The 24,823-nt window shown below is 40.1% G+C and overlaps 1 protein-coding gene across 1 annotated transcript in view; it reads left to right on the forward strand.

The window, feature by feature from the left end:
- The first annotated feature begins 231 nt into the window (after window positions 1-231).
- The window catches only part of ASAP1 (ArfGAP with SH3 domain, ankyrin repeat and PH domain 1), a 478,196-nt gene continuing 453,604 nt past the window's right edge, over window positions 232-24,823 (forward strand). The window contains exon 1 of the mRNA XM_036755612.1: window positions 232-469. The gene's annotated coding sequence lies outside the window, so the exon portion shown is untranslated. The remainder of the gene's footprint in view (window positions 470-24,823) is intronic.

The following is a 24,823-nucleotide window of genomic DNA, read 5'->3' on the forward strand; positions in this document are numbered from 1 at the left end:
GTTTATTCAGTATTCAGATTTCCTGTTTAAGTGTCTGGATTTCCTGAAATCCTTGCTATCAACCCGAGGGTTATCCACTGAGCAGCTTGGTTGGGTGGTGGGTTTCCACCCACTCCCCTCCCTTCTCCCTCTCTTTTCCTTTCTTTTTCCCTCCTCCTGCTCACATGGTCGATTTTCCTTTCCTGCTAGTTCTTCTGAGTTTTAGTGCCTCCTTACCGTGCGGTGCATTAATGGGCATAAAGCCCCACTCGCAGGACCCCAAACTCTCAGGATAACCGTCCTTTGGAATCCAGTTTAATATCCGACCCAAGAGCACACTACATACACACACGCACAGGGAAGAAGTATTGCAGAAACATGGTATGCTTCGGCTGCTGGGGGGAGGCTGAGTTTTAGCCCAAGATGGAATAATGATGGATTTAGCTTGGATGCCTAAGCTTGGACTGGGAATACAGATGCACAAGTCCTGGTGAGTTACAGGGTAAGGGGGAGGGAGGTGTAAGGAAGGGCGGGAAGCCCAACTGGGATATGATTGTAGGCGTTGAAAAAGGCTGGTGAAAGGGAATATTTTAATATATTTTTTCAAGTATTCCCCCAAATGAGCAATCAGAAAGCTTCCAAACTCATCAGCAATGGAGTTTTCCCACAAGTGCATGAGGTTCCAGAAGCAAAACTCTGAAAGGCTTCACCTCTGTATTAGTTGACAGCTGTTTTTTCCCCTCCATAGTCTGATTAGCCCGGACAGGAATGTTTTCCAGTCTTTGCCCCGGCAGCTGAGGAGAAAGAACTCCGGGAGTGCATTGTTTGTTTTCTGCTCCAGAGATCCCCCATCCCTGTTACAGATTCCCAGAGGTGTTGATCTAAAAGCAAGACATGGGGTTGTAACTTGTTGAAACTGACTTGGATTTTGTTGAAAGTTGTTTAGGACGACGTGGGAAGTGGGTTGTTTTTTCCATCTTACAATTTATTGAAACTTTAAATTTTCAGTTCTGTTATGTGGAATTTAAAAAACAACAGACGCCCAGTCTAGTGTTTTAAGTTTATTCTTAAATTCCTGGGGCAATACTTGCTCTTGCTGAATTCTTTTGTATATTATGCATGTTTTCCCTGGGTAGTAAGTTGAACGCTCTTAAATGCATTGTGATAGATTTTTTTTTAATTGCATTTTCTATCTGAAGAGTTAGGTTCTAATCCTGGCTCTGCTGTGTACTTAAACTCTGTGACGTTTGGCCAAGTCATTTCACTTCTCAGGGCCTCAGTTTCTATCACTGTAAATGGAAGAGGTTGGCCTAAAAAAATCTTGAAAGCCTCTTTCAGTTCTAAAGCATAGAGTCATACGATTTGATCCTAAATTTGATCCTATATGTCACTAGTTTGTTCTCTGGATCAGAGGGGTCTTACCCTTTTTGGGTCTTGGATCTTTTTTGCAGTCTGGGAAAGCCTGAGGATTCCTTCCCAGAATGTTTTTAGTTGCACAAAATATAATACATAGGATTACAAAGGAAACCATTCATGTTGACATACCATTGTCAATATATTTTTTAAAGTTCACAGACTGGGTGCTCTAGAAGAATCCAGTTTAATTCCACAAGCATTAGTTAAATGCCTACTGTGCAAAGCACCACCTGGGTACTAGAGAGATAAAGACAAAATGAAGACCAATCTGAATCTGCCCAATGCCTCAGACATAGTCATACAATTGGTAATTAAGTGGGAAGATGCCCAAGTGGTATATTTTTCTTGCAATCAACCAGATTATTTTTGGCAAGATTCATTTGGGGGATAAGTTTGGGGTAATGTGTTGCTGGGGAATGCTTTGATATTGTACAATGTATTCATCTTTTATATAATCCTTGTCTCATGTAATCTTAACTCATGGGGAAACCCTTAATATGCTGCCTTTCAAAGAGCATTTTTATGGATTCCGCTGGAGATGAGGATGTTTCCTTGAATGTTTGATATCAAAATCATGGAATATTAGAGTTGCTAAGATCTTAAGAACATCTGGTCCATTCCCTATTTTTCTTTAGTGAAAGAAATTGAGATGCAGAGAGGAAAAGTGATTCAGAGGATCATAGGTATAAAGTTAGAAGGGGCTTTAGAAGCTGAATCCAACCCCTTCATTTTGCAGATGAGGAAACAGAGGCACAGAAAGGTTAAGTGACTTTCCCAGGGTCACATGAATAACTAGTATTAGCACTGAGACTAGAATCCAGGTCTCCTGGTTGAATCTTAGTCTATTGTATCTTCTGTGCCATCTTGCAATCTTGCAGCTCTGGAGCTAGCCATAAAGGTTCTTTCCCAGTATCATTATGTACCAAGCATATTGGGATATTTCATGACTTTAGCTTTGCTTTAGGCAAGTGTTTCTGTTCCAGCTCTTGATGCTGTCAGGGATCTTGAATCTTTATTATTTTACAGTCTTTTTTAACAGCCTCTTTGCAAACAAACAAACAAAACCCAAAAGGTAACATTACATAACTTGTAAGTTGTAACTCATTACAAAATCCTGATGAAGTTCTGGATTCTACCTATAAAACCTACAGATTGATCTGAAAAATAAATTTTGTGACTTATTACAGAGGAAATTACTTTATTCAGTGCTTTCAGTGAAAAACATACACTGCAGAGTCCACAGCATGGCACTGTCCCAGAACATAATGTACTATATGACGTTCTCTTGATTTTCAGTCCTCATGTTTCTTGTAAAAGAAGCATCTCTTCTTCCCGCCTCCCTTCCCCAATCCATGAGATATCTGAATGACTGACTATTCATATTTAGCATGTGAGAATGGAGAGAAAAGGACATTTTTACATGTAAAATTTGGATTGCTTCTTTTGAGCATCGGGTGAAAGGAAATTCCAAGTTTCTGCATTTCCTCTGTCCTCGCTAGGCATGGTAGAGCAGATTTTCAGAAATAGAGCTTTAGAATACCTAGGGAGGGTATATTCGAGTTCAGATTGGAAAATCAAAGGTCTCAGGTCTCAGCTGGTCTCTTCAAGGTGAGTTTAGGTGACAAATATCTTGGAGGTGAAGAGGGATTGGGAGGGAGAAAAGAAGGGTATGGTGGTGAACAGCAATTAGTTTTCTATTTTTCCTTCGGCCTTTGCATGGAATAAGAACAGTCAAATTGGAAGTCTAAAGACCCAGGTTCAAATCTTAATTCTTACTGCCCGTGTGATTTTAAGCAATTCATTTCAACTCAACAGGTAGCTAGTAAGTGTATAAGCACTGTGCTGGGGATTTTCCTAAGACTGACTATATACCTCTCCTACTCAGTACATTCCACTGGCTCCCTGTAACTTCTAGAATCAAATATAAATTCCTCTATAGGTATTTCAAACTCTTTAAAACTAGGGCCCAACCAACTTTTTCATCCCAATGACACATCGCTCTCCATTCATAGACACTATGGTCCAGCCAAACTGACTTTCTAACTGTTCCTGGTGCATTATACATAGCACTCTGCCAACTCTTCACCTTTTCATTGGCTGTTGTCCTCCATGCCTGGAATGCACGTCCTTTTCTCCTCTGCCTCTTGAAAACCCTTCCTTTCCTTCAAGTTGCAGCTCAAACACTGCCTTCTACATGAAACAATTCCTGATTTCCCCAACTTCTAGTGCCCCATCGCCCCCAAATTATTTTATATCGTTTGTATATATCTCTATACGTACTTATCTTTCCAGGCTAGACTGTAAGCTCCATGAGGATAGGGACCCTTTCCACTATGCCATACAAAGGCTAAAGAGTTTTTTGATGGAAAAATTAAAAAACCAACTGCTGTTCAAGACCACTCTTTTCTCCCTTCCTATCTCTTTCAATCTCCAAAATTTTTGTCTTTGTATCTCCACTGCCTAATATAGCTCCCAACACAATAAATCCTTTTTGATGAATATAAAGACAAAACAAAGGAAATAATCTCTGTCTTCCAGGAGTTTACTCTAAGGAGAGATGACATGTACTCAGATAAGTGGGTATGATATAGATAATATAAGATCATTTCAAGATGGGGACAACAAATGAGTGAGATTAGGTGAGGCCTACAATAGTCATGGCACCTGAGCTGTGTTGTGAATAGGGATTTTAAGAATCTGAGATGGAGACAATGCATTCCAAATTTCAACGGAAAATGAAGTAGTTAGAATAGATAATCTCTCTAAATTCTCTTGTAATTTTAATCTTATGAATCTATAACTAAATTCCCTGGTCTCTCTCTCTCATTTTTCCCCTCATATATTTTCCCTCCTTTTCTGCCTCATGGGCATCAGGGGCCCAGACATCAGAAGGATGCACCATTTTTTTTTCTGGAGAATTCTCAGACAAGCTATAATAAATCTCAAAAAATCCAAGGACTTTATTTTTGGAACCAGTGATCTAGAAGGGTAACTTAGAATCCTAGGACCTCATTTATTTATGAGAAATTTGAGGCCTAGAGGGCTTCAGTGACTTGCTCAAGACTACCTAGCTAGTTAGGACCAGAGCTAGAATGAGAACCTGGTCTTTTTTTTTTCTTTCATTTAAAAAATTACGAACTTAAGAAACCCCAAATCAAATGAGCATGAACATATACATTGTAGAGCAGGACAGGTTTGTACATGAAACTGAATCTCTATTATGTAGAGTTTGCTTTTCTTTTTAAAGTATATTGTAAATTCAGCGTGTAACTTTCAAAGCCGTCCTGCTTGTTGTGTCTGATTTCTTCTGGCCTTCCTTCTGTTCTCGTCCTTTGGCAGAAGTGAGGGGAAAACCCTATTTCTCCTCCTTTCTCTCCTTCCCTCCTCCTGCCTCATTGGAAAAAAAAAGAAGGAAAACAAAACCCTTGTAACAAAATTACATCGTCAAGCAAAACAAATTACTAATATTGGCCATGTCCGAAAATGTATATCTCATTCTTCACTTTGAGTCCATTGCCTCTCAGGTGGGGAAGAACATGGTTCATCATTGGTCTTCTGCAATCAGAGTTGGTGAATGCATTGGTCAGAATTCTGAAGTCTTGCAAAGTTATTTTTTTTCCTACAATGTTGTTGTTTTATGAATTGTTCTCTTGGTTCTGCTCACTTCACTCTGCTCTAGTTCTTACAACTTTTGCCAGAGAATCTGGGTGGTTTAACTTCCCAGCTCAGTAACAACATATCATTTGAAGGTGAGGAGGGCCCTTTCTGTTCTCTATAAAGCGAGGATACCAATTCCCCTAAGTGTGTTTCTGTTCAGTTCCATATGTCCATCTCTAACTGCCTTTCTGAACATCACTACCTTGATGTCCCAATGGCATCTGATAGATCCTTTAAACTGGAGGAGACCTCAGAAACCATCTAGTCCAAGAGAGGTTAAGTGACTTGCCCAACAACACACAGGTAGCATTTGTTCCTCTGACCCTAGAGACAGTGCTGCTTCCACTGACTCACGACGCTTCATTTGTCCAAAGCTAAATTCATCACCTTCCTTTCAATCTCTGACTTCCTGTAGGCTTCTTTCTATCTGTTGACAGTGCCACCACCTTCCCAGTCATCATTCCCTAAACCATGAAATCGTATTGGACTTTCTTCTCTTCCTTACCTCTCATAACCATCTCTATTAAATGGCACTTTACAAGATTTAGCCTTTTCTTACAATCCCCAAAGCCACTACTCTACTTCTGGGCCTCATCCCTTCTTTTTATCTCTGCTATTGAAATAGCCTATTAATTGCTGGCAGTGTTTCCCGTCTCTCTGCTCTTTAATCTTTCCTTTACATATGCTAAGTTAATATTCCCAATGCACAGGATTGACTGTGACACTTTCCCTCTCAGAAATCCTTACTGGTTTACTCCTGCTTCTAGGATAAAATTTGAATTCCTTAGCCTGGCAATTGATACCTTCCACAGTCTGGTTCCAGCTTACCTATCCAGCCTCATATTTCCTTCCACTTCATATACTTTATTTTCCAGCCATGCTGGATTAGCCAACCCTAGACATCAACATGCCACCTCTCACTTTCTTTCATTCAAACATGTCTTAAATGAACTCCCTCCTCCTCATCCCCTCAGAATTTTTAGAACCAGCTAGTTGCTACCTCTATGACTTCTCCCTTCTCAGTTTTTCCAAGGATACTTTGGACTATCCCTTTGCTTCTGGCACTGGTACATGCCCTTTAGCAGAATGTAAGCTCCTTGAAATCAGGGATTCCAGTCAAAACTCCAGCTTTCTTTCTGACTAGCTGTCTAGTACAGAATAGACCTTTAACACATCAGGTGTGTTGAGGTGAATTGTGCCTTTTCCATAGTGTAAACCTTGATTCCAAGATGACTGACTTCTACCTACAACTTCTTCCATCTGCCTCAGAATTATAGCTCTTTGATCCAGGAAAAGCTAGGTGGAGGAGTGTGATTAGAGCACAATAAACACTTCATTATGGTGTGAATATGAAAATGCAGGTTCAGATTTTGACTCTGGCATTCACAAGCTACAAAGACAAATAGTACATTTTCCTCATTTAGCAATCTAGAAAAGAGGCATGTGCATTACCCATCTCATCGGATGGTTGTGAGGAAAGTGCTTTGTAAATCATATAGATCACTGTGTAAATATGAGCTGTTATTAACCATGTTAGCCCGTCAAAGATCTTTGATTTTGTTGGTATGGAGATTTCGTTACCAACAAAGATCTCCACCCATCTATAACTCTTAGATTTTATTGCTTGAGGCTCAGAGAGGTTGTGTAAATTTCCCACGGCAATAATAGCTCACATTTATACAGTTTGCTAAGTGTTTAACATACATTATCTGATTTGATTCTCAAAACAGCCCTGTTAAGTGAGCACTATGATCACCGTCTGTCTTTCCAGTTCAGGAAGCAGGCTCAGTCAGCATCACATACCTGACTCCAGATCCCTTACTTTAGCCAGTTGGCCATACTTTAGTATCATTAGGGAAAATGGCTTCATCATCTTCATATAGCAAGGGAACATCTACTGGGTAGCTGCTTGTTGATATCATGGAGAGGAATTGATGACATACTTCTAAATTATTTTGTTTTATTTGGAAGAAATGACTCTGGAGTCAGAGACTCCCTGGAAATAAACTACTGTCTAAAAGTGTTCAGCTCTTTGGGAAGTGGAATTAACTCTTCTGGGCCACTAGAATCCCAGGCTCCACTCAAACTGAAATTCACTGTCTGGAGTTTCCTAAGCAAATTTCCATTGCTTCTGGTTTCTGTCACTTGGAAATGCCATGAGACTAGCCTGTCTTGCAGTATTTTTGGTATTTCCTCTTCCTGTCCCGCCCTACATCAGGAAGTGCGAAGGTGCACTGAGTTACTAAAACAAAAATAAATGCTAGCAACTGATTTCCTTCCAAACAAGAGATTTGGATTGGATACTGACTTTGAGTAAAGAGAAAACTCAAGTAGATTGTTGGCAACATTTACTAAGCACAGAAAATAGGTGGGACAATCTACATTGTAGAATGTGGGGGTAACAAGATGTATAGAAGTACATTGGATGCTAGACTTCGAGGGACCTGAGAAATCATCCAACCCAAGCTGACTCTTTTATTTTACAGGTTAGGAAATTAGAGCCAGGGAATTTCAGTGACTTACACAGGTCATATAGTTAGTAAATTGCTGAACTAGAATTCAGTTATGTCATACCTAAAGGCTGAAAGAACATAGGGAAGAATGAAGAATGAATTCCTTCATTAGGGTCTTGTTTCTAATTGTATGATAAAGACCAATTTTTTTTTAAAGTCAAGGGTTCTTCTGAAAGTAAAACTACAACTATGAAGATTTTTTTTTGTTTTTAATGATGGAGTTGAAATCTGTGATTTTATCTGCCAGATGTAGACTACCACCTTCCTCCCCCACCCCCCACCCCCACTAGTGTGTGCAGCTAGGAACCTTAGCTATACTGTACAGTCTTAGTGGGCTGTTTACTGGTACACTGAGGAATAAAGGGATTTGTCCATGGTCACCTAGGTAGTAAACATAAGAACCAAGACAACCCAGGATTTTCCAACATAAAGGCTGCCCCATTATTCTCTGAAGCTTATCATGAGCAGCAAAGAGAGTTGACTTCAATTTAGACCAGTATCTTTAAATGCAATACCTTGTGTTTCATAGCAGGGATCCAGGCTCAGTCAACATTTTTCTATACTTATAATCAAAGCCCAAGTTCCTAGAACACAAATCATTGCCCTTCAAAGTGGCAATAACTGGGGAACCTTGGTGAATTTGCTTATTGTTCTTCTCCAATGCAGACATTTACATTTATGTAAAGATAAGGTTCAGAAAAAAAGTAAACAAAGCTTATTATGTAGCTGAAACAATTAGGCACCCTCCCTATGTATCTTTCCTAAATACTAACATGCTTAGTTCAAGGGCATAATGTTTGTTTGGTTTTGGCTCCATCCGGTGATTTCATAGTTTGGGGAACTCCCCCATTGGTGGGGATCAGCAACTGAGTTTATGGCCTTACAGAGTCACCTAAGGCGCTGAGATGTTCCCCAGGTCACCCAGTCAATGTGTGTGAGTGGCAGAACTAGAACTCAGGTCTTCTTGATTATAAGGTTGGCCCCCTCTCTAGTGGCCTCTCTTCTAGTATAATAGTGCCTTCAAATTTGGTGGCTTTTTCACTACAGCTCTCCAGTTTATAATCTATCCTTTTTGATTCCTCTCTTGAAGGCCAGACTTTCCAGTTTCAGTCAGTATTCTTCCCTTTCTTTTCTTGTTGATTTTGGCATTTCTGAATAAATGGCTTTGGCAGACTGTTCCCCTGCTTGAGAGGAGATTATCCTCATGAAGTAAAAATCACAATATGTTTAAAAGAAAAGCAAATTCCAAAGCAGGATAATGAAAATAAAAACATTCAGTTTGACATTTATCAAATGCCTGATTCCATTTGATGCAACAAATATTTATTGACCACCTGCTGTGGGCCCAGCTCTGATAATCAGAAATACATAAGCATAGTTCAGTGGTTCTCAGAGTATGGTCCAGAGAGTTCCCAAGACCCTTTCAGGGGGTTGTGAGGTTAGAATTTTTTTCATAATAATGCTAAAGTGTTTTAATTCTTATTATAGTAAATGTTGATAGATGTAAGCCACATTCATAAAATCTCATGGTGGAGGGAGGTCTTCAGTAATTTTTAAGGGTATAAAGGGGTCCTGAGACCAAAAAGTTTGAGAATTGCTGATGTAGTGAGATATAGACTGTGTCCCTAAGTAGCTTACAATGTGTGTAGAAGAAAAATACATTCACTTAAAGCAATTAGAGATTAGAAAAGGCTCTGAAGAGCGAATCTTAAGACCTGGGTTCTAGTCTCAGGTCAGACACTTAAAGCCATATTAACTTAAGCAATTCACTTAACCTCTATGTAAGAAGGAAGGAAACAAGCATTTCTTAAGAACCTATTATGTGCTAAGTGTTCTGTTTTTTTTTACAAATATTATCTCATTTGATCTTCACAATAACCTTGCAAGTTAAATACTGTTATCCCTATTTTACAGTTGAGGAAATTGAGGCAAACAGCTTAAGTGACTCGCCTAGAGTCACACAGCTACAAAGTATAAGGGGCTTGGATTTGAACTCAGGTCGTCCTGACCATGAGCACAGTGTTCTATCCATTGTGTCTCCTGGCTGCCTCATGGAGGTGCAGTTTCCTCATATGTAAAATAAAGCAAGTAAACTGAGGGTAAGCAAGGCTAAGTGATTTGCCCAAGGTCACGTAATAATGATAATGCTTATTATTATTATAGCTAATATTTAGATAATGTTTTAGGGTTTGCAAAACACCATTCACTTATCTTCTCATTTGATCCTCACAACAACTTTGTAAAAGTAGGTATTCTTATCATTATCCTTTTACACATGGGGAAACTAAGGCTGAGATTCTAAATGACTTGGCTAGGGTCACACAACTCTTAGGCAGGATTTCTTGATTCCCTGTCCAGTGATCTGTCTGCCACACCAATGGGGTGAAGGTGAGAATATCTAGGCCTAGGAATCAGGACATCTGGGTTCAAATCCTAGGTTATTCACTAGCTATTTGATCCTGGACAAGCCACTTTAACCTTATCACAGTCTTTTTATTTGTAAAATGAGGGGATTGGATTAGATATTATCTTGGGTTCCTTTCAGCTCTAATGTTCCATGATAGTCTGATTCTTACAAGTGGCAGATGTAGGATTTGGAGCCAGGTCTTTTGACTCAGAGTTCAATGCTCTTTCTAACACCTCTGTTAGAATGGTCAGATGTAAGAGTAAGAGGTGAACCTGTTAATTAGCATACAGTCAGTACTGAGGAGTTCAGTAGATTGACTGGTGGTCACCTAAGGAATAAAAGATGAGGAAATATTTGATGGGGAGAGGAGTTCAGGAAAGATCCATACAGTAGGGCCCCGCCTGGGAAAGGCAGATCTACACGGGCTGCCATAGTAGAGGGTCTGGCCAGCCAGAGCACACTAAATAAGGAAAAGTGTCAACATCAGGGTGGAAGTTGTTAAAAGGGGGAAAGGGAGTGTCAGGCAGCTATCTCAGAAAAAAGTACATTGGGGTTTCAGTAATCTAGTATAAAGAGCACTGATTTAAGACAGACAGACAGACAGACAGAGAGAGAGAGACAGAGACAGAGAGAGAGACACACAGAGAAAGAGATATCATTTATTAAGTGCTCATGAAAACTAGCTAGCTGGGTAGTAGGTAGAGTGGGCATTTACTTTATACTAGGCATTTTACTATATATTTCCTATATGACTTTGGCAAAGTTACATCCTCTCCCTCTGCCTCAAGTTTCTTTATTTGCAGAATGTGGGGAGAGGGGGTGGGGTGGGATCAGGGTTGAATTAGATGGTTGTTAAGCTCTCTACCAGTTCTAAAGTTCTTTGAGTCCATATGCCTGTTGAACACAGGAACGAATCTTTTGTCCTTCAATATTTTTGGTGGGGAGGGAGAGAATTATGACAACAACAAAACCATTACTCTAAGTCTAAAGTTAGTCAGTCAAATAGGATTTATTAAGTACTTATTTGTCCAACTATATACATGCATGCACTGGGGGGCAGTTAGGGTTAGAATTTAAGCATAATTTTTAAAACCTCCAGTATGTTTTAAGTGTTTGCCGATATATATTGTGTTCCCAGAAATGACTACTTCAGGTGTACAAGCAGGAAACGTGACACATCCTGCTGTAAGCTTTTAGGGGCAGCAGAGTCACTGTAGTCTTTCATCTTGACTTCTTTCTTCCTGCTTGAATGGGACTCAGCTGCCTCTCTCTTAGAGACAAGATATATGGTACTTTTCTCTTTAGTATTCACACCAAGTCCCCACAAAATTCAGTTCTGTCCCTCAAAACAAACCACCACAACAACAAAGACCCATCACCAAAGTCTGAGATGAAGGAAGGAATAAATGAAGTGGTGCCTGAAAGTACTTGGGATATGGAAGAAGGAACAGAGGGGTTCTTATGAAAAATAATTTAGGCAGAGGATTGATTCCCTAAAACTGGCCATTGTGAATTGCACTTCTTTTGTGTATTTTCTTTGATTTATTTGTTTGAATTAAAATAGACTAGCTTGAAGTATAGCCTTGAATATTGGGCCCATAAGCAATTATTAACAATTATGTATTAAGCGAGGCATTGTGCTAAGTTATAGGGATACAAGAAGAAAATGAAACAATTCTTGCCCTCAAGGAGCTTATTATCTAACTGAGAATTCATTCAAGAATTTGAGTGTTTTCTAGTGTGCTCAGCATGACACAATATTTTCCTTTAAGGGAATTTATCATCTAGATTCAGAGACGATTTAGATTCATGAAGCTTAAATGACTCACAGCCAGTATGTGATTAAGTAGAAAAAAATGAAAGATCTTGACAAGTATTGTAGGATTTCAGGTGAGGGAGAGATTTGTATAGAGAGGTCTGAAGCAAGATTTCAACCACAGTCTTCCTGATTCCAAGTCAATCATCTAATCACATTTGTGGTTTACAAGGCCCTTGATATATGCTATCTCAACTATTTCTCATAACATTTTAGGGTCTCCTCACCTCCTCTGTGAAGCCTTCCCTGAACCACAAGGCTCCCTCCTTCCTCCAACATCACATAACACTAATTTGGCATTTACCAAGTTCTGCCTAGTACTGTTAGCTCTCTTCATATATTTAGGAGTTTTATTTCCCAAACTACATGTAAACTTCTTGAAGACAAAGACTGTGGATTATATGTAATACTCTTCCATCTCCCCATAGTATCTAATACACTGCTCGTTTCCAGTGGGAATCCACTAAGTGATCGGTGGGTTATGGGTACAGTTACAAGAAGGTAAAATCTGTGTCTTCATAGGACTTTCTTCTTATCAGTGTTGTGTTCATGGATTCCTGACAGGAGAAAAGAAAGGGAAAGAATGGAAAGAAAAGGAGGCCTGCAGGGCTAAGGTTAACACAGGAGCAGGTGCTTTGTAGAGATGAGTTGGTTAGTCCCATAGGAGGATATAGTCGAGCTGGAAAAGCAAGGGTGTCAGGAGACTCAAGAAGGTTAATGAAACCAGGCTGAAGCTCTCAGCATGCAGGGCCTGGTAGGAAGCTCTATGATATTCAGTGCACTTAAATTTTTGCATATCGACTTCAGCAAAGCATTGCAAGGGTTTGACTCTTTATCCTGGAGAGATCCCTCCTTTAAGCTCTCCCTGATCACAATGAGAGCTGACATTTCTCTAGCACTTAAGGATTTACAAAGCATTTTTTTTACAAAGGATTTACAAAGCATTATCTCATTTGAGCTTTGAAAGAACCCTTTGGGGTAGATACTCCAAGGTGTTACTTTCCCTGTTTTACAGATGGGGAAACTGAAACTCAAAGCAGTTGTCTGAGTCCCATAGCCAATGAGTGGTGGAGATAAGGTTATCTTCTTGTTTATACCACATCATTTACGTTTTGTTCTCTAATTCAGTGGTGTCAACTCATACAGAAATGGGGGCCACCAAACGATACATAGGGATTCCTATAAGGGTTACATATTGACTTAGAAAACCACACATGCTTCTGTATTTCATTTTTAATTAATATACCAACACATTAAAATCAGATAAGAATTACATTTTTATCTCTTTTGGGCTGCATTCAACAGTGTTGTGGGCTGTACTTGGGCAGTAGGCCACATACTTAACACCACTATAATTCATAGATAGGACCCCAGACTATTAGAGCTGAAAGGGAGTGATATTAATAACAATAACAACAACAATAATGATATCTAGCCTTTATAATGTGTTTTATAAATATTTCATTTTATTCTTATGACATTCCTGGGAGCTTGATGCTGTTATATTCATTTTATAGATGAGGAAACTGAGACTGAGAGAAGTGATTTACCAAGGGTCACACAGCTAGCGATTGTCTGAGGCCAGATTTGACCTCGGCTCTTCCTGATTCCAAGTCCAGAACTCTATTTACTGTGACACCTAGCTGCTTCTGGTGCTCATAGATTATATAGTTCCACCGTCTCATTGTTTATAGATGAGGAAGCTGAAGTCCAGAAAGATAGAGTCCCTTGCCCAAGAATACAAAACTAGTTAATAGGAGAGTCAGGGCTAGAATCTAGGCCTAGAATTTCAGAAGGTTTGTCACAGAATTTCAGAATTAGACAGGGACTCCAAGGCTAGTTAGTCCAATTTGTACGTGAATAAGACTAAATCTCCTTTAGAATGTAACTGAAAAATGGCCATCCAGCCTTTGTTTGAAGACTGTTATAGAAGAACCCATTACTTTTCAAGTCAGCCCATGCCACTTTAGAGTCACTCTAATTGTTAGGAAATTTTTCCTTGTGCAACCCAGTCTTGTCTAGGCATGACCAGTTTGCCTAATATGGAGCCCACTGTGTCACCTACCATGTGGCCGGGGGTGGGGGTGGGGAGGGGGGTAGAAGCAGGTCCCACATTAGGCAAACTGGGCATGCTCAAAAGGCCCCTTAAGAATGTCTCCATGTTAGAGCTGGACATGCCCAGAGAAGCCCAGGTTTATACAGATATCAAGCCTAAATTTGACTCTGCAAGTTTTATTCATTGCTTCTATTTCTGTCCTCGGAGGCTAAACAGGTCAAATCTAATCTCCCCTACTAAACGATAGTGCTTCAAGTACTTGAAGACAGCTAGCATGTTCCCCATAAATCTTCTCCATGCTAAACATCCCCAATTCCTTTAATCAAAACTCCTAGGGCATGAACTCAAGGCTCGTCATCTTTCTCCTCTTGATAAACAGTGAGTTCCCTCTTATTGGAGGTCTGCAAGTGAAGGCTGCATGACCACTTATTGGAAGTGTGGTAGAGGAGATTCCTCTTCGGTAGAGATCAAACTAGAGGCCCTCTGGGGTCACTTCCAACTTTGACATTCATTGATTCTACTTCCTGACTTCAGGTTCACTGCTTCCTATTTATATGTAGTTTTCTCAACTAGATTGTGAGCTCAAGGAAAAAGGGACTTGTGTTTCTTATGCCCTTCACGTAGCATTATCTAACAATGCTGGACGTATCATGGGTACTCCATGAAGACCTGTTGAATGAGTGTCTGATTGAATTGACTATCAGGCTAGTTACATAACACTACAATGCAGAAACACAGTATCATTGTAACCCAGACCCAGTGTTCCCTCTGATGAAGCCAGCACCCCTGCTGACCTACATCTCACATGTGGTATTTAACACACTTACCCAGCACCTTCAGGTCCCCAGAAGCAAATACTTTTCACAACCTTAATATAGTAGAATTTCCATCACTTTGATTACCCCCACAATACAATTACCATTGCTAAAGGAGAGCAGTCTACAGGAAGATTTTGTGGTATAATAGAAAGCCTACTTATTTTAGCACTTAATCATATCCTGTCTGTGTTGTTATTTAAAATTTGTGTGTTTGCTGGTCTCTGCAGATATATGCTAAGATCCTTCAGGGAAAGAACTACAATTTATGCTTTTTAAAAAGTGGCCCCATAATGTCTAGCATAGTACTGAGATTATAATGGGTTTCCCATAAATAGTTTTTGAACAAATGAGTGAATGGGCTGGGGATGGTGACACATACTTATAATCCCTGTTACTTACTGGGCAGGCTCAGGCTGGTGGGTCACTTGAGCTCAGGAGTTGTGAGCTGCGGTAGGGCTAATGCCAGTCAGGGGTCTGCACTAAATCTGGTACCAATATGGGGACCCTCCACACCTAAAACCTGAAAGAGGAGGAGCCTATCAAAGGAGGGCAACCTAACCTGATTGGAAATGGAGAAGGTCAAAGTTCCTGTGCCAATCAGCAATGGAATTAGGCCCTTGAATGGCTTCTGTATTTGCAGCCTCTCCTAGATAGGGAAACCTAGTGTCCAAAAATAAAGGCAAAACAAATAAAACCCCCCAAATGAATGAATGAACGAATGATGTGAACTGATCTAAGAATCAGAATTGTAGAAGCCTGTGACCAGGTTTTGACATTAGAAATTGATTTGTTTTACAGATGAGGAAAATGAGGCCCAAAGAGATAAATTATGAAGTACAAGAATTGGGATTTAAGTGAAAGTAGCTGTCATGAGCAATATGCAAATGGCTGTGATATAATTTGGACTACAGTTACATAGGAGTGGTCCGACAGTGTAGCATGGAGAAGACAGGATCATTTGTATCCAGGGTTATCAGGCAGAGATTTGGAAGTGGGGGGATTGGGGGGGGACAGGAAATAGTTTTGAGCTATGAGCTTGAAGGAAGGTGTTATGGAGGGCAGACATAGAGAGAGAATCCATTTGACACATAGCAAACAGTGTGTCCAAAAATGTGGAGGTAAGAGATGGAAAGCTGAAAAGGAATTCCTGAAAACAGCAAATAGTCCAATTTTTTTGGGAGCAGAGAGTACATCAGGGATCTAGTGTGGAATGTCTGAAAGGTAGGTTGGAGCTAGATTTCAGAGTGCCTTGAAAGCCAAGCTAAGGACTTTGTGTATAATTTTTGTAGGCAATGGGGAGTCATTGAATGTTTTTGAGTAGGGCATTGGCATAATTAGACCTGTGCATTGGGAATATTATTCTGACAGGTTTGTGAAGGATGGATTATCAAAAGGAGAGAATGGAGGCAGGGAGAGCCATTAGGAAGCTAGGATAATAGTGTAGTCAAGAGGTGATGATGGGTTGTACCAATGGAAATAGAAAGGAAGGGATGGATTCAAGAGATTTTGCAGAAACAAAATCAACAAGACTTGTCAGCTGATTGGTTATGGAGGGCCAGGAAAATGGACGAGCCAAGATGACCAGTGTTTTCATCCTGGATAACTAAGGTTGTTCATGAGGGATGACACACTATTAGGTACATAGTATGTGTCTAATCTATGGCTCAGGCCCCTTCTCTCCCCCACCCCCACTTCAAACTGTGGAAACAGGTTCAATCATGGGAGCTATCCCAAAAGATCATTATCACTTTTAATCTCTCAGTGCCCACAGTTTACCTAATAAATCTCCAAATATAACTCATGAATAACTTGTTACTAGGTTTCCACAAATGTTACCAGCAGAGTCCTTTGCTTCCAGAAGAGAACTTAATGTAACAAATGCATATTGGGTACAGGACAGACCCTATGGAAAATACTTGCACATGTATGGGCAAGAGTCTATGAACCAACACGGAAAACGTAAGAGTTTCATGGTAGCTCATGTATCCCATTCTCCTTTCTCTTTGGTGAGTCCTGCTTTTCCATCAGACTCCTTCTGGTTCAGTGATGCACCATGGTTTGGTCTTTTCTAGAGGAGAACTGATCATGAGGCTGACTGAGATGCATCCCTCCTGTTCTTCAGTGAATCTCTCACTCACACAAGGACTCCCTTCTTAGGTTAGAAGACTAGATTCTGATATCATATTTTCCAAGAGATTCTCCTCTTCCAACTAAGAGTTAGGGATACAGGAATGACATCATCTATAGACAAATATTTGGGGCATGTGGCTCATTTATTCTTTTGCAAGATACTGCAGTATTGCCCCAGTGGCTGCCACCTTTTAGGCTGGGTAATTCTACCCTCTAGTCTCTTTAATGACAGGCTTAGAAAGGGAAACAGAAAGATAAAAAGCAGCCAGGAACTCTGGTTGCTTGGTTGAGCACATGTACCTCCTATGTACTTCTGCCCCAAAGATGCTATTAACAACTCCTAGGGGGTGGGGGCTGAGAAGAATCTTTTTGAACCCCTACTCCACACCCTCCTTACTGCAAAAAACCTCAAAGGTTCTAAGTCTATAAAAAGGTCCTCCCAATAAAGGCTATCTTCCCAAGAATCTGAGTCAACCAATTCATTTTGGGGCAGCCCCTGTCACCAAGACTTAATTGGGTGTTATTTTTCATCCTTTTAACAAGGGGCCAATGGGAGATACAGCCTGGAGTTGTGGATAGAGAGTGAGCCTCAAAGTCAAGTAGACCATGGTTCCAGTCCTGCCTTTGATGAATAATGGCTGTGTGACCCTAGACAAGTCTTTTAATCTCTCAGTGCCCACAGGAAACTAGAAGTTGTAAACTAAGAGCCCATCTGCACTGGTAAAGTAAGATTTCTCTTGACAAGTTCCCTGTACCAGTGAAATCATAGTTCAATCAATCAGTCAACAAGGGTTCATCTCTAGGGTGGAGGAGAAAAAAAAATAAATTTACATGATAACATATATTTTAAAGGAATAGCAAGTTGTACAGAACAGATTTGCAGTTTCATGTACATCTTTTTTATTATACAATGTTATGAAAATGCTTGTTTTGTTCCATAACTTAAAAATTAAATTAATTTTAAAATATAAAAAATTAACTTAAAAAAAACAGCTGTGTTACATCAAAGGACCAACAAGTAGATGCAAACCCTGGAGAAAAAGGTTGTATGAACAGTCAAAACTCCATACAAAGGCTCATGGTTTTGTAAGCTTGTGGAGTTGATTAGGATTGTTTGTCCTTCTTTCCAGAAGAGGACCAGTGACATCGGGAGGGTGATGTCTTGATTTATTGCCAGTAAACATTTAAGTGAATGAAGGAATGATAAGATCATTTCTTGCTAATGAAAATTTAAGGTAGGATCATATAGTCAATTGTTATCTCATTTGATCCTCAAAACAACCCTGGGAGACAAATGCTATTATTTTCTCCATTTTATATTTGAGAAAACTGAGGCAAACAGACTAAGTGACTTGTCCAAGGTCACAAGCTTATAAATGTCTGAGGCTGAATTTCAACTTAGGTCTCTGTCCTTGTGGGCACCCCGATATGAGATTTGTTCTAAGCCATATAGAAAAAAAAAACTGGAGAGAGAATAGAGGAATCAGATAACATCCATGCAAATTCTGACTAAACATCCTTGAATCATTCAAATGTCCTTTTTTTCTGAACAATACCTATAGTAAGAGAGTGGACTGCTGTTTCCGCCTCTGCTCTCCCTGTCAGAGTTAGCAAGGAACTCTGTTTCCACAGAGGAAACAGACCAACACTGGAATGTACCAAGCACACAGAGTTCTTTTTAAGTGCAAATGGAGGGACACCTGGGAATTAAACTGAGTTCTTTAGCCTTTTTCCATTGGGAAATTGAAACAAGCTATTACCCTTATGGGTATTTGTGTTGTGCTTTAAAATGCCTTTTGAATCCAAAGCACACAGACTGGGGAGGTACTCTCATAGACCAGTACGTTGAACAGACAAGATGCTAAATAAATGTTTGTTGAATTGGACCAGAGATCAGAATCATAGAATGTCAGAGCTGGAAGGGCCCCTAAAGATTGCCTAGACCAAACCATTCATTTTACTTTGTATTTTTTTTAATTATAAACTCAGTAAGGGGTAAGCAGAAGCCCAATCCGTCCACCCTGCCCCCTCTCTGTTCTGGCCATTGTTAAGGAAGCCTGTGACTCAATCTAAATGGGCTTTGGTATGCTTTAACTTTGACTCACCCTCCTGCCTACCCCACTTCATTCTCCCTTCCTCCCCTTCCCACACACACCTGCCTTCCTGTCTCAGGATGGAAGACCAAGGGAGCACCCATGGTTGCCTACTGTCATTCCAAAGTGCATCAGTGTTGTGCCACATGTTTCCTGGCAAGTGACCTGGGTGTAGGCTCTGCCCTCCCTGAGCTATGTTCCAGCCAGGGCAGACCAGAGGTTCTGCTGTGTACCCTCTTGTAACATTCTTTACCCCCCCACCCCAGTAATGAACATTTTATTATAAAAAGACAAAAAAGGGACTGTGTATGAAACCATAAACTTCTGTTTTGTGGAGGTTTTTTAAAGTATACATTAAATTTAACACTGGCATAACAAAATTGCCCTCTGCATTCCCTTCTGAACTTCTTTTTGCTTTATTCTATGTATTTTAATGTTTTATCAATTCTACCTCCCTTCTTCCTTCCCCTTTTCCCTTTCTCCTTCCTTTTTTTCCCTCCCTCTTTCCCTTCTCCTTCCCTCCTTTTTTTCTGCTTTCTTCTCTCCCTCACTACTTTTTTCTCCCTCCCTCCCTTCCTTTCCCTCTCCTTTCCTTTTTTCCTTTCCTTCTTCCTTCCTTCTTCCTTCCTTCTTCCTTCTCTTCCTCCTTTCTTTCCTTCCTCTCTCCCTTCCTTCCTTCCTTCCTTCCTTTCTTCCTTCCTTCCTTCCTCTCTCCATTCATCTCTTTCTTACTTAGTTTATGTAGTGCTTACTTAGCACAGGACCTTGCTCTTAATAAGCACTTAATGTTTGTTTAATGAACAAATATTACTGGCCTGCCCTCCAAGTATACAAATGTTTGTCTTCTGTTTCCAGCCCTAACACTGAAAGCTGTCACTGAAATCTTGGAGAGAAAAAAAAATCACATTTCATGAAAAAATTAGAATTAGGGAAAGCTTCATTTTTTTTAAAGGAAATTTGTCAGGGCATTTAAATTTAATATCTTGTGAAAACAACCGATGAAGAGTAAGGACACTTTGGCAAGAGATGTATTGAGGTTACAGGTACCTGACCATGGGATTCCAAGATTATAGCGACTCTACAAGCTATGTCTGGGTGTAACAACAATTTTGCTAGCAGCTGATGTGACTGTGTAAAACCAACAACAACCAGCACACAGAAGGCCACTAACGCAGGTTCTTTTGATGTGCTTTACTAAGGAAAGTAACTGTAAGGGGTTAACAATCTTACTTTAATCCAACATACAAATATCATTCACTTAGTTCAGGAGGAAAAGCCACCAACCTGACCTTCATAGCAAATACAAACAAATTACAAAGATACACAATATAAACAGACCAAATCACAATTCATAGTTACCAAAGAACCAATGGGTCTGGGTTAGCAAAGCTGGGGGGCAGTTACAGCTTGCCCAGAGTCTCTACACTCCTTCTGTGAGTGTGCCCCCAAACAAAACATCTGGGTTTCTTCAAAGTCAGGAGGCTCTTAACAACGGCTGCCCAGAGTCTCCACATCAACACTCCTCCAGTGAGTGAGAGCCCCAAAGGAAAAATGCCAACCTCCAGGTTTATATATCTTATTCAGGGTCAAAGGGCATCACAATGCGCGACTCAAACCCACGTGACCTAAAAGCAGCACAAACATGAGACTCAAACCTGTGTTGCCTAAAAGCTTCTGGAGTCAGAAACATGTGACTCAAACCCATGTAAACTAATATTTCCTTTGAGGCAAGCAAGTCATCAAAGACTCCTGATCCAATCAAAGAAACAAAGGTCAGACTCTTCAAGGGCTCTTGATTAAATAAGTGCTAAAAGGGAAAACAGTAAAAGAAAGTTCCACCTTAATTACTGATACACTGGGAAAGGATTTCTCTTATCAGAGACAGAACAGAGATCATGACTTGGGTGGAAATGAATTCAGTACATGTGGTCAGTTTCCTATAATTTTGCAGCACCCCAGTGCTTCACAGTGTTTTTAGATGAAACAAAATTTTCTTCTGATTTTTCCTTTATCTTTCCTGAATTCTGTGAATGGATTAGGATCACAGTTCAGCATATGACTAGTAATTATATGGTCCAAACCCCTCATTTTAAAGATAAGGAAACTGAAGCCCAGAGAGGAAAAGTTATTTACCTAGGATTGCAAACCTGGTAACTGGCAGAGTTGGGATCTGACTCAAAATCTGATGCTCTTTCCATGATGCCAGTAAGATTGGCAGATGGAATTGCTACAGTTAGTGATTTTTGAAAGATCATAGAAAACTAGAGGGATGCTGCAGAACTAGAGAAAAGAGAATATGTTGATTTTCAAATAAGGGAAGACAATGGCATCTGAAGACTTGCCAATGAAAGATGCAAAAAGATTAGGGGAAAAGGGAGATGCTGGGTTTTTTTGGTTTTGTTTTTTTTTTTTTAAAGGCTGTCCTCCACAATCCCTTCAGGGATTTGTTTGTTTTGTGTGATCCCTGAGGGCAGTTTTTTTCCACAATTCTAAAACGTGATGATTCTTTGCATTTTTTTTGGCTAGAGTCTAAAACATGATACATTATAAACTCCTTCTGGGTAGGCATGGCCTTTTTCTTTGTCTTTTTGAGTCCCCAGTTCCCTTCAAGTAGTAATCAATCAACTTAAATGCTTGTTGATCAACTGAACCTATGGCTTAATGTTAGGATTGAAGGAGTTCCCTAGCTCAGTGCCCCAGAGGATATGTTTGACACTATGTTGTTTAATATTTTTATCAACAACTTGTGTAAAGGCATAGACACCTTTCTGAAACCTCTTCTCCCAATTCCACTACACACCCCACCTTTACAAGATACAAATCTGGATTTATCTAAGTATTTTAACTCCAGGTAAAAGATACCAGGGATGGGTTTGCTGTGTATGGATAATCCTAGTCACTTTTAGCATCTAAACATAGGATTAATTAAGTCATATTCTAATCTCTTCCTTTCATGATGCTCCAGGGTATTGTCCCTCCTCTATCCTTCCCGAAATGTCATGAAATAATTTTTCCCTGATGTCCAGGCTTTTTTAGTTCTTATTACTCTCCATTCATGACTCAGAAACTTCAACTGATCTGTGATCTTGTGAATTTGGGAGTTCTCTCCTACACAGATTCTTCTCATTAACATTGTGTTAACACAACCCCCGCCCTTTTCTCTAGGCAAAAGTTAGTCCCATATAGTCAGTATTCATCTTTGAACTTACATCCTGGTCATCTCCGCAGTAATCATAAATCTTGCTCATCATCCTTTTTTCTTCTTCTCCCTTGTCTAGCTCAGAACAGATGACCAGTCATCAATCTTTTAAACTGTTGCAATATCTCCTACCAAACAAGGGTTAGAGAGGGACTAGAAAAGCAGCCCTCATAGCTTCCTTTAAGCCACACTTTCTGTGCCCTTGAACTGGAGCCAGTTCTTGACCAGACACAGATAATTCCATCTCTTAGCCAGTTCAACCTTTTGGTCGCCATAACACAGGGCATATCTGTCGAATTTGTAAATAACAAAGCTGGGAAGGATAGCTAACGCTTTGAATGAAACAAGTACTAAAAGATATTGACAAGCTACAATATCAGACATAAATGAATAGAGATAAATGTAAACTCTTACTCTTTGGTTCAAAGAATCAACTTAATAAATATAAAATGGCAGCATACATATCTATTCATCTAGAAAATGTCTGGGGTTTTAATGGATTATAAGGTCAGTACGAGGTCCAATGCCCAAACAAATTAAGCGTGATGTTGACTCCAAAAAAGCTATTGTAGTCTTTTTTTGTTGTTGCTATTGTAGTCTTAAATTGTGTTACAAGAAGCCAGGGGAGTGATAATTCTGCTGTGTTCTCTCCTGATTTGACCATATTCTGAGTATTATGTTCAGTCCTGGAATCCACATTTTAGGGAGGATATTGATAAGCTGAAGAAAGTCTAGTAAAGAACAACCAGCATGGTCAAGTGTCTCAAAGGGATGCCTTTGAAGATTGATTGAAGGAACCAGGGATATTGACCCTGAAAAAAAAATTAGAGGGAGGGGGAGATGCAGGGTTTTGTTTTTGTTATTTTTTGAAGGGCCATCCTTCAAAATCCTTTCAGGGATTGAAGTTCATTTTGTATGAGCCCTGAGGGCAGAAGCAGAGCAAAAGGTGGAAGTTTCCAGAGACAGATTTAGTGTGACATATCTAAATGCGGAGCTAGCTATTTTGAGAGGTGGTGAGTTCCCTGTCATTGGAGGCCTACATGATAATCACTTGTTTGATATTTTGTAGGATACAGATTGAGATAAATGGACTCCAGTGTCCCTTCTAATTTTGAACTTCTCTCATTCCATGAAAGAAAATCACCGCATTTTTCATGAGTAAATGTTGACATTTATTCTAAGCAAGCCCAGTTAGTAGTACTTTGCAAATGGAAAGCAAAAAAAATTGTCAAGAGAAGCTTTATAGGTATCTGTGTTACTCTGTATATGTGTTCATGTGTCTGCATTTCTTTATCTATCTGTGTGTCCCAGATATCCCAGCAGGTCCCTCCTTATCAGCTATCATGGTAGTAATCTCTGGAACTTAATGGGAAAGGGTTGAACCTGATGGGGTTTAGGAGAGAGAAATTTGTTATCTGAAAGGCAGTTGTCTCCATATATTCCTTAAGAAAATCAAATGGCAACTAAGAAATGAAATTTAATTCAAAGCTGCAATAATCGTAGCAGAATTGTTGACTGATTACCGGTGATGTACAGTAGAAAGGGCACTAGACTGAGTAGAAATCACCAGTTCTGCCTCCAATTACATGTGTGTATGGATGGCTTTGGACATCCATCAAATGAAGTGCTCTCTCCCCAAATGTTCCACTCCAGATCTACCTGCCCCTTATGCTGTGCTCTCTGGAATTCTGATCCATAGTTACTAAAGCACCTCATTTAATGGTTGCTTAGACTAAACCATCTCTGAGGTTCTTTTTATGTCTGCCATTGCATGTTTCAAGATCTCTAGCGCTAACGTTTGATCTTATTTTCTCTTCTGTGAAAGGTAGTGTGTTGAGGGGAAAGAGGAGTAGATTTGGAGTCAAGGGAGAATTGGGTCTAAATCCTGCCTATGACAAGAATTAATTGGGCAACCATTAGTGCAAATCAGTTCAGTTCTCTGTGTCACCTGGCCTCCCTGCTCCTGGAATTTCCCAGGGAGACTTGGGTCAACTGGAGATCTAGTACCCTAGCCTGGGCTTCTTTGCTTCAGACACATCCTGGGAGCCCTGCATCTTTCCTGGATCCAGACCACCAAACTGTGCCTCTTTTGTTACAAACACTTTCCAGGGAGCCCTTAATCAATTTTGGATCCAGGGTGCCTTTCTTTGGCCTCTTTCTTTGCTTTAGGGCCTTCTCCAGTGTTCCAAAGGCCTTTTTCCATTCAAATCTACCTCGAATTACCAGGTCCTGCCTCCTATCAGGACTCCCCCCAGGACATACCTTCACCTGCTCCTTGCAAGCTGTAAGGTGGCTTTCCTGGGCTTCATAGGATTCAACATTTCTACCTGCTTTGACCCTGGAGTTTGAAGGAGGGTCTTAAACAATTTAATCACCTGCCTCCTTCAATGGACTTCTTTTCACCTACTGATACTAAACCTGGATTTAATCCTTAAGGAATAACATACATTTACTGCCTCATATTCTACCCACCCAGTAATTCTGAACCCTTCCCCTTCCTGTAATTACTTCATTTCCATCCCTCACTGACTGCTCCCTTATTCCCATCCCCCTTAATCTAACCCTTTCTCCCCAAATGTCCCACTCCAGATCTATCTGTCTCTTATTTTGTGCTCTCTGAAGTCCTGATCCATAGTTGTTTCCACAATCTGGCTAGCAGCTTCTGTGAGGGTGTAAGATCCACCCACAGCCAGTACCCAGAAAGCTGCAGGCACGCTGGGAAAGCACAGGTTCTTTTGA

This window comes from Trichosurus vulpecula, chromosome 1, assembly GCF_011100635.1.
Source record: "Trichosurus vulpecula isolate mTriVul1 chromosome 1, mTriVul1.pri, whole genome shotgun sequence".
NCBI classification, from domain to species: Eukaryota; Metazoa; Chordata; class Mammalia; order Diprotodontia; family Phalangeridae; genus Trichosurus; species Trichosurus vulpecula.